Source organism: Chelonoidis abingdonii, chromosome 1 (genome assembly GCF_003597395.2).
Source record: "Chelonoidis abingdonii isolate Lonesome George chromosome 1, CheloAbing_2.0, whole genome shotgun sequence".
Lineage (NCBI taxonomy): Eukaryota > Metazoa > Chordata > Testudines > Testudinidae > Chelonoidis > Chelonoidis abingdonii.
This window is the reverse complement of record NC_133769.1, coordinates 306,226,361-306,241,809: the sequence shown is the minus strand read 5'-3', so window position 1 is coordinate 306,241,809 and position 15,449 is coordinate 306,226,361. Positions and strand designations below refer to the sequence as shown.

At 40.2% G+C, this 15,449-nt stretch overlaps 1 long non-coding RNA gene across 3 annotated transcripts in view; it reads right to left on the bottom strand.

Annotated features, from left to right (window-relative positions):
• The window catches only part of LOC116815133 (uncharacterized), a 61,172-nt gene extending 45,980 nt beyond the window's left edge, over positions 1-15,192 (bottom strand). For 2 of the 3 annotated variants that reach the window (XR_012655250.1, XR_004371411.1), the window contains exons 1-2: positions 15,084-15,192; positions 804-859 (exon numbers count right to left, since the gene is read on the bottom strand). This is a non-coding gene — a long non-coding RNA (uncharacterized LOC116815133). The remainder of the gene's footprint in view (positions 1-803; positions 860-15,083) is intronic. The other variant, XR_004371412.1, reaches the window with a different exon arrangement.
• Positions 15,193-15,449: the final 257 nt, after the last annotated feature.

Sequence of the window (15,449 nt, the reverse complement as noted above, 5' to 3'; positions counted from 1 at the left end):
AGGAACAGCTACCCACAGTGCACCGCTCCTGAAATCGATGGTAGCCTTGGACCATGGACATAAGCAATCGATTTTTTGATCGCACTGTGGACGCGCAAAACCGATTTTATAACATCGGTTTTGTAACATCGGTTTAAACTACTTCGAAATAATCGTGCAGTGTAGACGTACCCTCATCCTCTAAACACCTACAGCCAACACAGCTCCATAGACTCACATATATTAAGGTGTAATATGGTAATATTGAATTTCACTCAAACTAGTCTTTCACTGGTGGTCAACCAGTATCATCAGCAATATCGGTGGGAATGCAATGTTAATTTATTTAATTCTTAGCCATTCATTATATTAACTTTCTATTGATGTGGAGCCAAAACAAGGAATGCATATAAACAAATAATTACTCTTGTGTGGAGTAGGGCCTCCACAAAACAATGGCCTTTTTAAAAGAAAAAAATGTAATATAAAGAATGACTTTTACATAAATAAAAAGGGATTCTGGATAAGATCTTTTTCTAGCGTAATCATTTTAAAATAAGTGCCTAAAAACTACTTGACAGTGCTCCTTTAGGCGCTGATCCAACAAAGCACTTTAATGTGTGCCTAGATTTGAGTAATCCCATGGAAGTCAAGAAGAGTACTCATGTGATTGGAGTTAGGCAAAAGCTTACGTGCTTTGCTGGATTGTGGCCTTAAACATTACTGTCTTCTTTTATGTCGATAAGTACTGCAAGAGTCAATGTGTGATTTTATGTACCAAAATATGTATAATGCAGGGAAAGTGGTGTAGCCACTTCACATACTTTTTATTCTGCTTCTATATATACTGCAAAAGTACTTCCACAGCATTTCCTCACTCCTAAGCTTGTAAGAGAAATGTATTGCATTAGGTATAGTTTGCTCAAAGAGATGCAAGTAGCAGTCATTGCTCTGTTAGGGCTGCTGCACAGAGTTATTTATATTCCAGTAGCATCTAAAGGCTCCAGCTGAGATCAGGATCCTATATTGCAACATACAATAGGAGATGGTCTCTGTCCGAAAGAGCTTATAATGTAAGCAGAGAGTGAAGACAAATAAATCGCTTGAAGTCTCACATCTAGTCAGTGACACAGCAAGGAACAGACCTAGAACTTCTCTCTCTCAGTTCAGTGCCCTTTCCATTAGGGAAAACACCATCCAAAACATGTCTACTTTCCCTATGAGCATGCCCTATATCATGCGTTTCCTGATTTGGCAAAGTCAGTGCAACCAGTTTTTCTGTGTGCTCCATTGGTGTCAAAAGATGTACTAATGTGTGCATATGCACACTGACTGCCATAATCTGATATCAATCCTTAATGTTCTACAATAATGTTCTACTTCTAGAAATAATAGATGTAACAGAGCAGAATTTGGCTTCTCAAACAAGTAAGGCCCTAATCTTGCAAAGGCTTACCTATGTGCTTAACTTTATACACTGTGAATCCCAGGGATCGGCAACCTCCGGCATGTGGCTTGCCAGGGTAAGCACCTTAGCAGGTCTGGCCAGTTTGTTTACCTACCGTGTCCGCATGTTCAGCTGATTATGGCTCCCACTGGCCATGGTTCGCTGTCCCAGGCTAATGGCGTCTGAGCTAAGCATTGCGGGAAAGGGATGTGCTGGCTGCGACTTCCTGCTACCCCCATTGGCCTGAAACAGCGAACTGCAGCCAGTGGGAGCCACGATCGGCTGAACCTGCCAACACGGCAGGTAAACAAACTGGCCCGTCCTGCCAGGGTTCTTATGCTGGCAAGCCACGTGCCAGAGGTTGCTGATTCCTGGTGTAGCCATTGAAGACAACAAGATAACTCTCATAGGAAAAAAAAAGATCAAAAGTTAAGGACCTGCACAGAACTAGCATTGCAAGGTCATGGCTCTAAATATGATTTGAAGTTTGGTTTCTTGTAAATAAGCAAGACATTGCACTCCTAATGATTCTACAGATTAAATATGAGGTAAAATCTACACTAATGTCCATCAAAATAACTCAGGTTATTTTCTTTTTTGGAAATTAATTTTGAGCAGAGTTGGATGGGATGGGGTGTGGGTGGACAGAAGAGAGCTGCCATTTTTGAAAGAACCTCCTTCATCTGATAGCTATAGATTTACCGATTCAAACAAATGTCCCAAGTTTAATTTGTAATATGAATTAAATTGAACTTTCATTTCTGATAATTTCCATAGCAAGAGAAAGGATCTAATAAAAATCAAGCTGAGTTTCTTATAATGTGAGACTAGAGAATTTCTATTTTCCCTGCAGCCTTTTTTTTTAAAATATAGTCCATAGATCAGTTTATGATGTGATAGTCAAAATAATATAATTTGTTTTTCATCTATAATAATTTTATTTAAAAAAATAAACAGATTAAAAAAACCCAAAAAACAGAGCATATAAAAGCAGATTTGTTGGCGGACCAAGTTAATTTAATCTTTTAATATTGTAGCTCCATTCACTCTTACGTAAAAACATTCTTAGAAAATATTAAGAAATGTGTGATTATTGCATTTGTGGTTGAGGGGTGGACATTGTTACTGTCAAAATAGATACTCATGCTAGCTTATTATTTCTTAACTGATGGACTGTAGAATGAGTCATTTCTTTCAAGTGATGTTTTAGCTAACATCTCAAAGGATTAGACCCACAAGAGATTTAGGCATCTAAATCTAAAGTTTAGATCCTCAAAATCCCTTTTCAGCTGCTAATTAACTTTGTAGGGCCTGAATTTCCACTGGAAAAGTCCCCTAGATGCCTACGTTTCTGCCAGTGGGCATGTGCAAATATGCCTGATGCTGCTGCTTTGTCTGGTCTCTAAATGCCAGGATGATTCACAGGCTACATCTACACTTGTAGATGGGGATGTGATTCCCAGCTCACATAGACAGTGTCTGCACTAGCTTGAGCAATGTACCCTCGATAGAACTGGTGGCAGCTCAGGCTAGCTGCCTAAATACATTCCCACCCAGTCTTCCTTGGTACATACTCAGGAAGCTAGCATGAGCCACTGCCTGTGCTACCCTATTACTTCACTGATGTTTTTAGCACACCAGCTCCAAGTGTAGACTCAGCCACAAACGAGGCCGTATGCACTACCACATCACCTATTTTCTTTCCTTCAGGAAAAGACTGACTTGGATTAGGCACCTATCTCCAGGAGAGGGTTCATGACTGTGAATCCCTAGCAGAGATAGGAGCATAAGTCATTTTGAGGGGCAGGGGTTAGGTCCTCAGCTGCTCTCCTCAGCATTTCCTACTGGGTAGCCAGCTTCCTGCTCAGCATCATGACATTAATCCCACTCTTAGATGCCTAACTCTCCACATTGTATAGGGAGCCAGGGTGCCTAATTTAGGTTTTGCAATGCTAAGCCTAAATCCCCTTTGTGGATCTATCCCAAATGTTTTGATAAATATTTAGCCATAGTTATTATTTATATAAATCTGGTTTGGTTGTTTTCCCGTGAAGAAAAAATAAATTTGACCAGAGATAGAGAGCATGCAAACCTGAGAATGAGGGTGAAATTCACCCCTGCTCAGAGGACCAGTAAAAAGCCTATGCCCCACCAAATCTTACTTAAGCCCTCCAGACCAGTAAATGCTCACATAAGATGCAAATGTCTATATTATGGGTGTCCTTTCCTGATCTTTCACTTTCTCTGTATATTTCTTTGTTTCCTTCCCTTTCTCTCCTTCTATATTATATTTCAAGACAAGCAGGACCTAGAATATCAATAATTTAATAGTTTTCCATACAATTTTTCCATTACTTTCATTCTAGAGCTCGCCACTAACCAGGAAATGTTAGGTGGTCCAAGTCCTTTTCACTGAAAGGGTATAATTATGTTAGCAATACATTAATTTTCAGAGCAAAGTCAGTGGCAATACTGGAACTCAGTCCTCTAGGTGTCTCAAATGAGTAGTGTCCTAAACTTGCAATTAGCTAGATCAATTTTCTTTCTAGCAGAGCATTTATAAAGTGAAGGGTGATTATGTTTCAATAGATACTCTCCTCTTGTCTCAGTGCATTTTCTTTGTGCTGTTTCACTATTTTGTTTTCTTGCTTAAGTGGCTTCCCCTCCTGCTTCCCCAAAAAAAATCTGAACAATGCATCACAAAATAGAACTTCATTAGGGAAGGTTTTTTTTTTTTAACTGAGGAATTAAAAACTAAGTTTTTTAAGAACGGACAGGAGAGGTATAAGTCATCAGGTCACTAAACCAGAAATACAGAAAATTCACCTACCAACATAGATGAAAATCCCACCAACTAGGTTGCTATGAGAATTCATTTATTACAGATAGAGAAAAAAAAAGTGATAAATTGGTTTTCAGAGAAAACATAGTGATAGCATTATAACCTGGATCCTTAGTCTTCCTAAATGACTGATCAAAACCAGAAAGAAAAAGAAATAGACACTGTAAAAATCTAGTGTTTCCTACATAGAAAGGTTAAAAAAAACCCCACTATTTCCTAGCAAGTGACAGAGATAATTTTGATTAGAGCTATGTGAATAATCTAATACTATGTGAATAGTAACATACCACGGGTAATGACAAATTACCCACTTGCTACAAGTAATCTGACATGACAGGATGACAGTTGTCCAGAAAAATGCCACTCGTTCAGTAATCCTACATGAAACCTTTTAGCAGATTTCATTTTGGACCTTGGACACTTGACCCACATCTTCACAGATAAATGGCAGATTATGATCCCTACAAAGAAAGAGATATTTTATAAGATCAATAAGTAGAAGTAAAAAAAGAGGAATGCTGTTATCAAGTTCTCTCATAAAAATGTTCATCCTCAGTATTTTTATCTACTTTGCACTTCGACAATGGCCAGTAAAAGGAGCTAGAATTGGTTGCCTTCAATATCCCCCATGAGCACCCAACCTACCTGCATAGGCAGACTGACTGTAGGACATTAACCTCTGGCTCCACCGGACTGAGATGGGTCTGTGTCTGACACAGAAAGGCCAAAGATTCTGGATCGCTAATGACCACTCATGGTCCTTCAGATCCCATTTGCAATGGGTTGTCCTATTCACAAGTATAGTGCATGAAAGCAGCCTGGAAGCAGTTAACTGTTCTCCTTTCAGCTTCTGACCCTTTTGTAGATGCTGATGCCTTGGTGCCTTAGCTTCATCCTCTGCCCTGGATGGACCACAGGGTATGAATTTTCACAGGAGTTGCAGGACCCAGTATACAACCTGTGCTGCTTCTGGGAATGGAAAGATCACAACTGTCCCCTGGCTGCCTACATGTGTGTTTGTGTTTACAACCTATTATAAATGTGCATGAAAATGACAATGAATTTCTCTGTTCCTCTTTGTCGTCTCTCTACAAGACATAATTGCTAGTGATGTCTACCCTAGTAATTTCATGCAACATTTAGAATGTCTGAAATTTTGAAAATGTGAGATTTACAGCTTGAAGATTTCACAAAATGATTGCTGTAAAATATTGGAGCCTTTGAAGTTTCACATGAGACAACATTTTGATTAATTCAAAAATCACATCAAACTTGCTAAAAATACAGTAAAAAACTCATCAAGTTTGCTCAGCCCTTACTCTCGGTAATTCATTGTGATCCCTTGCTGGATCACTAAGTGGTGTGTGACTGAGTTGTCAAGAAAGGTAGGAATGGACAGCGTTAGTTAAAGAAATTGTAATGGAGATGCTAGATATAAGATGTTGGAATAAAAAAAGTATTAATCTTTTGAAGTATACCTTTTTTGGCTAATTCACACAATTGGACACTACTTATTTCTTGAGAGAAAAGATTCTTTATAGTTCTTTTTGTCTTCTGTGGTGCATGAACAAAAGAAAAGAATTCCAAAGACTGGACACAAACCACAGAGTATTTGTGTAGCCAAACACTTTGGGTGAAATATGAGAGGAAGCTGATCCTGAGAGAACATAAAGAATGTGCTATGTATATGCAGGAGGCAGAAAATCCAGAAGAAAAGAAAGCCATTAAAGCATTTTCATGAGAGAAAAAAAATTGCATAGGAAGATTAAATTACAGTAGCTGAAGTATTCAGCTTCAAATAACAGAGAATCCTGCACCACCACCAGTCAGTTATACCAGTTAAGACTGTAGCAACAGGTTGCCCTTTGAGCTAACTCTGAAATCACAAACTGAAAAAAAAAAAAATATATGGTATGCAGTGAGAGGCTTCCAACACTGTGGAGAGCCTTTTTAGGGTCAAAATCACAGAACTGCTTTTAAGTGAACTTGTGGATAGTCTCTGTTACCATGGATACATCAAACAAGTGAGATAACAGGCTGTTCTTATTAGCTATGTAGTACTTCTCAAGAAAGCAAGGAGTCAAGCAAGACTTTCTTGATTTTTTTTTTAATTAAGATGAGAATGAAAAGAGTAAAGCAATAAGGGACATCATTAAGGAGAACTGACTGAGCCCAGAGTTCATTTGATTACATTTTCTTAATAACAAATATCTGTTTGCAGATACCAAAATAATTTAATTAACTGGTATAAAATTATTATTTATTTGTATTTCACTAGTATCTAGGACTGGCGTGGTGGTGATGGTATCCAGGAGGGGAGTGGTGATGGTGGGGCAAATGAAAATCTGATTCTGTCTTTGGGAAAGTCAAAGATGGGATGTTTAGGGATATTGAGGCACTACTCCTATTTCTAAAGCTTATGTCGTACAGTCATGGAGCAGAAAATTCCCACATGACTTGCTTGCCCAATTTCACAGCTCCAAAGCTAGTCTTAGGATTTTAAAGCAAATCTACAAAAGCAGATCTTATTAATTTTATATTTAAGATTTTTATTAATTTCTTGATAAGGTACTTTTAAGAATTTCTGCATGAGTAAGCCTGAAAATAGACTGAAAGATTCCACTCACTTCAAAACCAAAAGCCTTCTGTTCAGATTAGTACTTTAACTATGCAAATGCCATTTTACAGATCTTAATTCAAGAAATGCTCCTGTACATGTCTAAGGGAATGTTGGTGATATAGGGGGACTGGATGGTAGGTTTCCCACATGTTGGGTAAGGAGTTTAACCACCAGACTAGAGACTCATTCTCGGGCTTGTATGCTTTCTGTTCCTGGCCCAATTTAATCAGTTAACCCACAGTGGAGAAATTTCAACAGGAGAGACTGAGAAAGCCCCATTTCAGAATATCCTATAACCCTAGCACGTAGAGCACACTCCTGAAAGGTAATAAACCCTTTTTGAGTTCCTTTGCCTCATCAGGCAGAGGGAAGACTTGAACTAGAGGTCTTCCACATCCCAGGTGAATATCCTAACCACTGGGCTAAAAAGATACGATAAGGTCAGCTGCCAAACGTCTTAGGCAGTTGATTCCTCCAGGCATGGTTACATAGCTGAGAATCCAAGGATCAAACAGGTGCCTTCCTCCAGCCCAAATTTTGATGCTAAACTAGGTGAAAAGGACAGGATTTAGGACACACTCCTCTTCCTTGACATCTTGCATAAGCTAACTTAGGCGCAGAGCTAACTAGCATGCTGGCTTTGGTGAATCCCATTCTTTGGCACCTATCTCTCCCCATTTATTGTATAGGGAGTTGAACACCTAACTCAGCTTTTGTGAATCCCATTTATTTTTGAGGTACCTAAAAGTTAGGTGTTGACCCTTAGTGTCACAATGCCTATGTTTCTTTGTGAATGTAGATCTTAAAATCCCTGGGTGCCTAAATTTCCTTGATAAAGTTGCCAAGAAGCCTAAATTTCAGCATCTGGTCCTGTGCACAGTTACCTAAGTCCTGACATCACCCAGTAGCACATAACCTAACTCAGGACTCAGAAACTTAGTATTTCCCCACCTATCTTGTTCTGGGGGCACAATGTGGTAGACATGCTCAGAGCATGCTTAAACCAGCACAAGAGAGGAAAGAAGTGGGCTAGATGGACCTTTGGTCTGACACAGTATGGCCATTCTTATGAGAATGACTCTATAGCCCAATGGTTAGGGTTAGAGTTTAGTGAATTACAGTTCAGTCAATTGATTTTTCAGTGCAGGATCTGAACAGAAAAATCCCCCCATTCCTGCCAAAAAAGGTTAGGTTTTAACACAGATTGACATGTTTCACTTTTTCTTGCTGAACTATAAATATATTTTGGGTCTAATGTTTCATATGACCCAAAATAAAGTATTTTTTGTTTTGTTTCCAGTTAAATTTCTAAACAAAACTTCATTTTGAAACAAAAAAGGTTTCACTTTGAAATAGTTGAAAAGAATTGTTCTGACTTTTACATTTTTTGGGGGGGGGAGAACGAAACTATTCACCATTCATTGACTTCAAATTCATGAATAGTTTTGGTGCCCCACAAAATTCATCTTTCTGCTAATTTACTCTGAAGAAAAACAAACCCCTAACTCTTATTAGGGCATGCAACTGGTACATAGAGAGACCCAAATTCTAATTCCCACTGCTCTACTAGCAGACTGGAGATCAGAACCCATGTCCTGCATGAGTGTTCTAATTGCTGGTTTATATCTGTAAGGGAGGGACACCATGTCCTTCTCCTCATTTTTTTCTAGAAAAAAGGACTAGCTCCTGGCAAGGGTTCATGATGTGAACTCTGACAGGAGAGAGGTGCTTTCTTCTGACCAGAGTTAACCACATAATTGCCTTTGAATGACAGGGCTTCAACCATACCCCTTTCTTCAACATGGGCAGCACATATAAGAGGCTGGAGGACTCTAAACCTCCCCCAGAAAGCCTAGCCAGGCAGGAAGACAAATGCCATGAATGTGGCTTAGGTCACCTCCCTTTGGAGGCGTGCTGGCACACCACCTTTGGAGTGCCAGAAGCGAAACTGCCTAGAAGTCGGGGGGCCACAGCTCCTAAACTGTAGCCCTGCCCCTGCTGCTTCCCAAGCCCCTGCCCCCACTCAACCTCTTCCCCTGAGGCCACGCCTTTGCTCTGCCTCTTCCCACCCCCACTCAGCCTCTTCCCCCAGATCCTCAATCCTCCACTCACTCCTCTAGAGGAGCAAGCAGTGGGCAGGCCTTGGGGGCAGAAGCAGAGCAGAATGTGGGGCTGTTGGGGGGAATTCTTGGGAGAGGAGGTGGAGAGGAACAAACATTGGGTGTGGGAGTCTTGGAAGAGGCAGAGAGGAGTGAGTGGCTTGGGGCGGGCTTGGCTGAGGAAGTGGAGAGAAGAGGGTGGGGAGGGCTTGGGGGAGGGATAGGAGTGGCAGTGTGAAGAGGTGGAGTAAGGGAAGGGCCTTGGGGGAGAGGCAGAGTAGAGATGGGGCACTGGGGTACAGGGCCATGGTATGGGCGCTGGTGCCCCCTCCTGCCCCCCCTGCATCTCTAGAGAGCTTCTGGCACTCATGTGTAAGACTCCCCAAACAGAAGACTCATGCACCACCTATGTTCCTCAGCATTTCCCACTGGCTACCTTAGGCATCTCCCAGCCTAGCATCACCTAGATTTAGGTTAGATATTAGGGAAGCCTCTCTAGTTATAATGGTTGTTATGTTATGGAATAGGCATCCAAGGGATGTTGATGAAGGTTTAAAAGAACAGGTTCAACAAACATAGGTTAGGGGTGGTCTAGGTTTACTTGGTCCTGCCTCAGTACTGGGACTGGATTTGATAATCTCTCTAAGTGCCTTTCAGCCCTACTGAATCTAATCTCTCTAAGTGCCTTTCTGTTATTCTATATGGGTTTGTTCATGTGCTTTTTCCATTTTAAATGAAACATCAGTAACTGTTCCAGATTCTTTAGCTTGCCACAAGCAGATCTGTTGCTGGGATTTCAGAGACTGCTTTAGGAGTAAGTCTCAGAATGTAACTTTCATTCTGTTGGGAATTTTTCAATAAAATCCTGATGCCTGCTTCTGGCAATCCACATTTCATTGTTTGAGAGCATTTACTTTCTGCTTACAAATAAGTTATATAGTGATTTTATTTGGTTTACACTGAAAATATAGATTTGTTTTTTTCCAAAGAAGCCTGGCAGGCTTAGTGCTCTGTTTCCAGGCACCTTTTAGGCATCATCCTCTGCAGACTCCATTTTTAATTTGTGTGGAGTTTAGTTTTTAAAAAAGCAGTAGGATGGGTCATTTAGACCCTAATCATGTAGTCAGCCACATTTCAGTACATAGCAACTGAGAATAGATCAGCAGAGAGGAGAGGGATAGAAAAAGCCCTTTCTGGAAAAATAGGTAACAAATGGATGCCACTATTAGGTTTAGAGGTGCTGGTGTAAGTGCATTAACAAACAGTGAAGTATTGAACCAGAAGCATTACTCTTAATTGCCTGAGACAAACTTGTTACAAGGTTATGCTGACCTCAGACCTGACTACAAAGAGAAGGACTTTGCACACTAAAAACACAACATGTTTTTGCAAAAGCATATGTAAATTTTCCATTTCCTTTAAAGAAAATGTTTTCTTCTTTTCTCTGTGGCAGTGGCTGCCTGCTCCAGTGCTTTCTGCACAGTCCTCAAACTGTAACTGGCTGTACTAAGAATGGTTGAAAATACAAATGCAGCCATTAAAAATAATTCCTTCTCAAGGGGAAATTTAGTGACAGATTTTTTGTCCTTTCTTATTTATTTGTGCAGAGGCATAAGGCAATGTAAGTCACTCCCCACTGATCTCCTGAGCTGACTACCCATGCTAAATGTAGCTTTGAGGGTGGAGAAGGCAGCCTCCATAGGGCCACTATGTTCCCTCTCCCAATGTATGCAGGGGAGAGTAAGCAGAAAAAGATGCAGAAATGGACAGAGCCTTGAATCTGTCCCTCTAGTACATCAGTTGGCAGAGCTCTGCTAGTACACTCAGTGATGAGCTGCCAAAAATCTTAAAAACCGGTTCCCTATACAAAGTTCTGATTTAAGGGGGGGAGGGGCCAGAGTGGGGGGCCTCTGCAGGGCCTGGGCCAATTGCCCCACGTGCCCTGTCCCCTCCCCTCTGGCCAGCCCTGGAGCTTGCAGCAGCCCCCCACCCACATCTTGCCGGGCCACTCAAAAAGCAGCAGCAGGATGACTCCCGAGCTCAGCTGAGCTGCCCAGCTGGTGCCAGCGGCTGGCCACGCTGCAGCTGGGGGGAAGCAGGGAAGGGGCCCGGGGAGCCTCAGCCTTCCCAGCTGGGAATCCTGGGAGCAACAGGATAGTCCAGCCCATGGACCGGAGTTCTTTGCCCACCCCCCGGCCCTTTAACAACCAATTCTTCACAGAGGTCTAATTTTAGCAACTGGTTCTCGGGAACCTGTGGGAACCGGCTCCAGCTCATCACTGAGTACACTGGAACATATAGTGCACAAGATATACTGCTGATGAAGTTCTCCATTCCCTCTTCCAAAGCGAGGGGAAAAACAGGAGGGAGAATATCATTGAGTCATTATCTTCTTCTCAGTCTGCTGCTAGGGTATTGCCAGGAAATGCTGTTCCATAGATCGGCTTGCAGCAAAGCTATGAGTAAGCTGAGAGCTGATCCATCGGCCATACATTTCCTATGCATCTATTGAATCAATTTCCCATTATAGAAATTAATATATTCTACATATAAGAAAGTGCGGTACCCACCCACAGTCAGATCCTCAGCTCCAATGAAGATTGTTCAGCTTTTATTGAGAACATCAGTGAAGGCGATTCACCAAATAATCCGTAATAATTCATGACAAATTGTATGTCATACCTAAAAAAGAAACAAATAGAAAATACTCTTTCAAAAATTAAAATTTATCTTGACTTAGATATTTTAAAGGTTGAAGAGTTTCATTATTTAGTATTTGTTGCCTCCAATATCCATCCTTATCCTCTGGAAAGCTACAGTGCGCTAGAGGGACAGATGCATTACGTTTTGGACATTGAAAGAATGTGCCCTCATGATGGGCAGTCTGATACTATATTCTCAGGTCAATGAACAGGGGTTATCAGTTACAAAAACTTGCCGGTTCATATCTGACAAGAAACACAGAATTATGATATCCCTGAATTTTTGTGTGAATCAACATTGGTCTTTCGGACCCAAACATAAAAAGTGTTGGAACTTAGCATCCCACAGGAGGCACTCAATACCTTACAGGATCAGACTTTAGTGACAATTAATGAGACAAAAAAGATTTCGGACTGATAGAATTCTGCTTTGAGCATATGTTACATTTAAACAACATTTTAAAGGTTTTAGCAAAAACATCATTAGTTCATCATTTGACATTTTAAAATAAAAAATTTCTCAATATATTTTAGAGCATATAGAAAATACACTATTATATTGGCAGTACATGTCAAATGTAAGTGGAAAACCCCGTATTTTAAAAAATATTTCAAGTCATGTTTCATATGTCTATACCTATGTCTTTATCCTCCCGCACCCTCAAATGCAAAGGATGTCCACCAATTTCCATCATTTATTTTGGTCTTGTGCTGGTCTGAGAGTTGTGTTGACGGATTTGGCTTCTTTCTCTAATGTCCTGGATTTAGATTGCTATCTTTTCGTCTTTCCAGGTGGTGACTATATTGTCACTTGCAGTGAAAGTAATGTTGGTGGCATTATTAAAATGTATTCTAAATCTGTTCGTCATTGTCTTCTGAGCATATCTGATGCTTTACATTCGTTTGCTCTACTTAGAATTTCTGATGTTACAAGAAATTCTTTCCTATAAAATCTGATGATCTTCTGCAGGAATTTACTTTGGAATGAATTGATCAAATATTCTTCTAAATTTCCACCACTCTGCTCCATAAAGAAGGAAAGACATGATGCCAGTTCTGGCCCACTATATTTAACATTTCTCCTGAAATTTAAATGTTTGCAAAATACATGCTTGTTCCATAGAGGTCCTATATATAGAAATACCTTTCATAGATTCATAGACTTAAGGTTAGAAGGGACCATTATGGTCATCTAGTCTGATCTTCTGCACAATGCAGGCCACAGAATCTCACCCACCCCTCCTGGAACAAACCCCCTAACCTATGTCTGAATTATTCAAGTCCTTAAATTAAATTGTGGTTTAAAGACCTCAAGGTGCAGAGAATCCTTTAGCAAGTGACCCGTCCCCTATGCTGCAGAGGAAGGTGAAAAACCTCCAGGGCCTCTGCCAGTCTTCCCTGGAGAAAAATTCCTTCCCAGCCCCAAATATGGCGATCAGATAAACCCTGAGCATGTGAGCAAGACTCACCATCCAGTACCCAGGAAAGAATTCTCTGTAGCAACTCAGATGCCACCCCATCTAACATCCCATAACAAACTGCTGGGCCTATTTACTTGCTAATAATCAAGGATCAATTAATTGCCAAAATTAGGCTATCCCATCATACCATCCCCTCAGTAAACTCATCAAGCTTAGTCTTGAAGCCAGATATGTCTTTTGCCCCCACTACTCTCCTTGGAAGGCTGTTCCAGAACTTCACTCCTCTAATGGTGAGAAACCTTCGTCTAATTTCAAGTCTAAACTTCCTAGTGTCCAGTTTATACCCATTTGTTCTTGTGTCCACATTACTAAGCTTAAATAGTTCCTCTCCCTCCCTGACATTTATCCCTCTGATATATTTATAAAGAGCAATCATATCTCCCCTCAGCCTTCTTTTGGTTAGGCTCAACAAGCCAAGCTCTTTGAGTCTCCTTTCATGAGACAGGTTTTCCATTCCTCAGATCATTCTAGTAGCCCTTCTCTGTACCTGTTCCAGTTTGAATTCATCCTTCTTAAACATGTGAGACCAGTACAGAACAGAGTATTCCAGATGAGGTCTCACTAGTGCCTTGTATAACAGTACTAACGTCTCCTTATCTTTACTGGAAATACCTCACCTAATGCATCCTAAAACCACATTAGCTTTTTTAACAGCCATATCTCATTGGCAGCTCATAGTCATCCTGTGATCAACCAGTATTGCAAGGTCCTTCTCCTCCTCTGTTACTTCCAACTGATGTGTCCCCAATTTATAACTAAAATTCTTGTTATTATCCCTAAATGCATGACCTTGCATTTTTCATTATTAAAGCTGTAGCCCACAAAAGCTTATGCTCAGATAAATTTGTTAGTCTTTAAGGTGCCACAAGTACTCCTGTTCTTTTTGCGGATACAGACTAACACGGCTGCTACTCTGAAACCTATCATCCTATTACTATTACTCCAGTTTACAAGGTCTTCCAGATCTTCCTGTATGATATCCCGGTCCTTCTCTCTTTCATGAAGATCAACAAAAACTTGAAAAAACACACACAGTTCTATTTTTAAAAAAATTCATAAATTGATTTGTGTGTCCTAGGAACAGCCAGTGACTTTCTGTTATAACTGCAGTTGATGAAGGTTTCATTCATAATGGACTTGTTACCACTTGCTATTTTCAAAGGATTTAAAAAATAATAATCTAGATATTTTTCCAGCATCAAAGCCCTTTCTTGATTAGTTTTAATATTGTTTGTTAAATACAGCACACTAATTTATGGTACATTCAGTACTTTTAAATTGTGATTAAGAGGCTATCTTCTTTACAGTAAGTCAAAATGAACGTGTTGAGAATATTAATGTCTCGTTCACTCATATAAAATTTCATCCTAGAAATCACAGGCAGACAAAAAACAGTTATTACTTGTCTGTTTGCCCGGAACCCAATAGGTACTTGTCTGTTTGTATGTGGTTTCTTACTATTAAACCTAAGTAACTGTTCCAGTATAACTCCACCTCAAAAAAAATAATAAAGGGATCATGTCTACTAGAAATATACAGCTGGTCAGGAATTTTGCCAAAACACTTTTATTAATTAGAAAATGCTGATGCATTGAAATCAAACATTGTGAAAATATACTGGTTTCAACAAAGCTTTCACCAGGAAGGTTTCTCAGGTCTAGGACAAAACTTCTGGTCAAATCTAGAGAAAGAGATCTTCCATGGCACCCTAGAATAGCCATTAGCTCAGTAGCTAGAGCGCTTACTTTGGATGTGGGAGAACTCTGTTCAAGTCTCTGATTTACTGTCCTAAACACTGAGCTACAGAGTGAGACTCAGGCTCTTTAGTTAGACCTGTTCCACTTTGTAAAAAGAATTGAATGTTCACCGGGCCAGAAAGAGAATGAGTCCAGGCTGATGATTAAGGCACTCACCTGGGATGTAGTAGGCCCACGTTAAAGTTCCTGCTCCAAGTCTGAGACTCCCACATTCCAGGTGACTGCTTCAACCAGTAGACTATTCTTGGGTGTGGAGGGTGTCTCTCAATTTGAGAAAAAAATGAGAAAACTGTTTTGATCGGATGCCAAATGAAAACAAATTTCAAAACCTTGAATTTGTTCATTAAACGGAATTCTTGTTTACTGATCAGCTCTACTAAAATGTGCGTAGTCATGCCAAGGAGGTAAATAATGCTAAAGCAAATCCTTAATGAATTTATAAAGTTCATTTACTATCTTATGAGACACTTTTAACAGTTTTTAATCTGGGTAAATATGGTACAATTTCTAGATAGCCCCAAG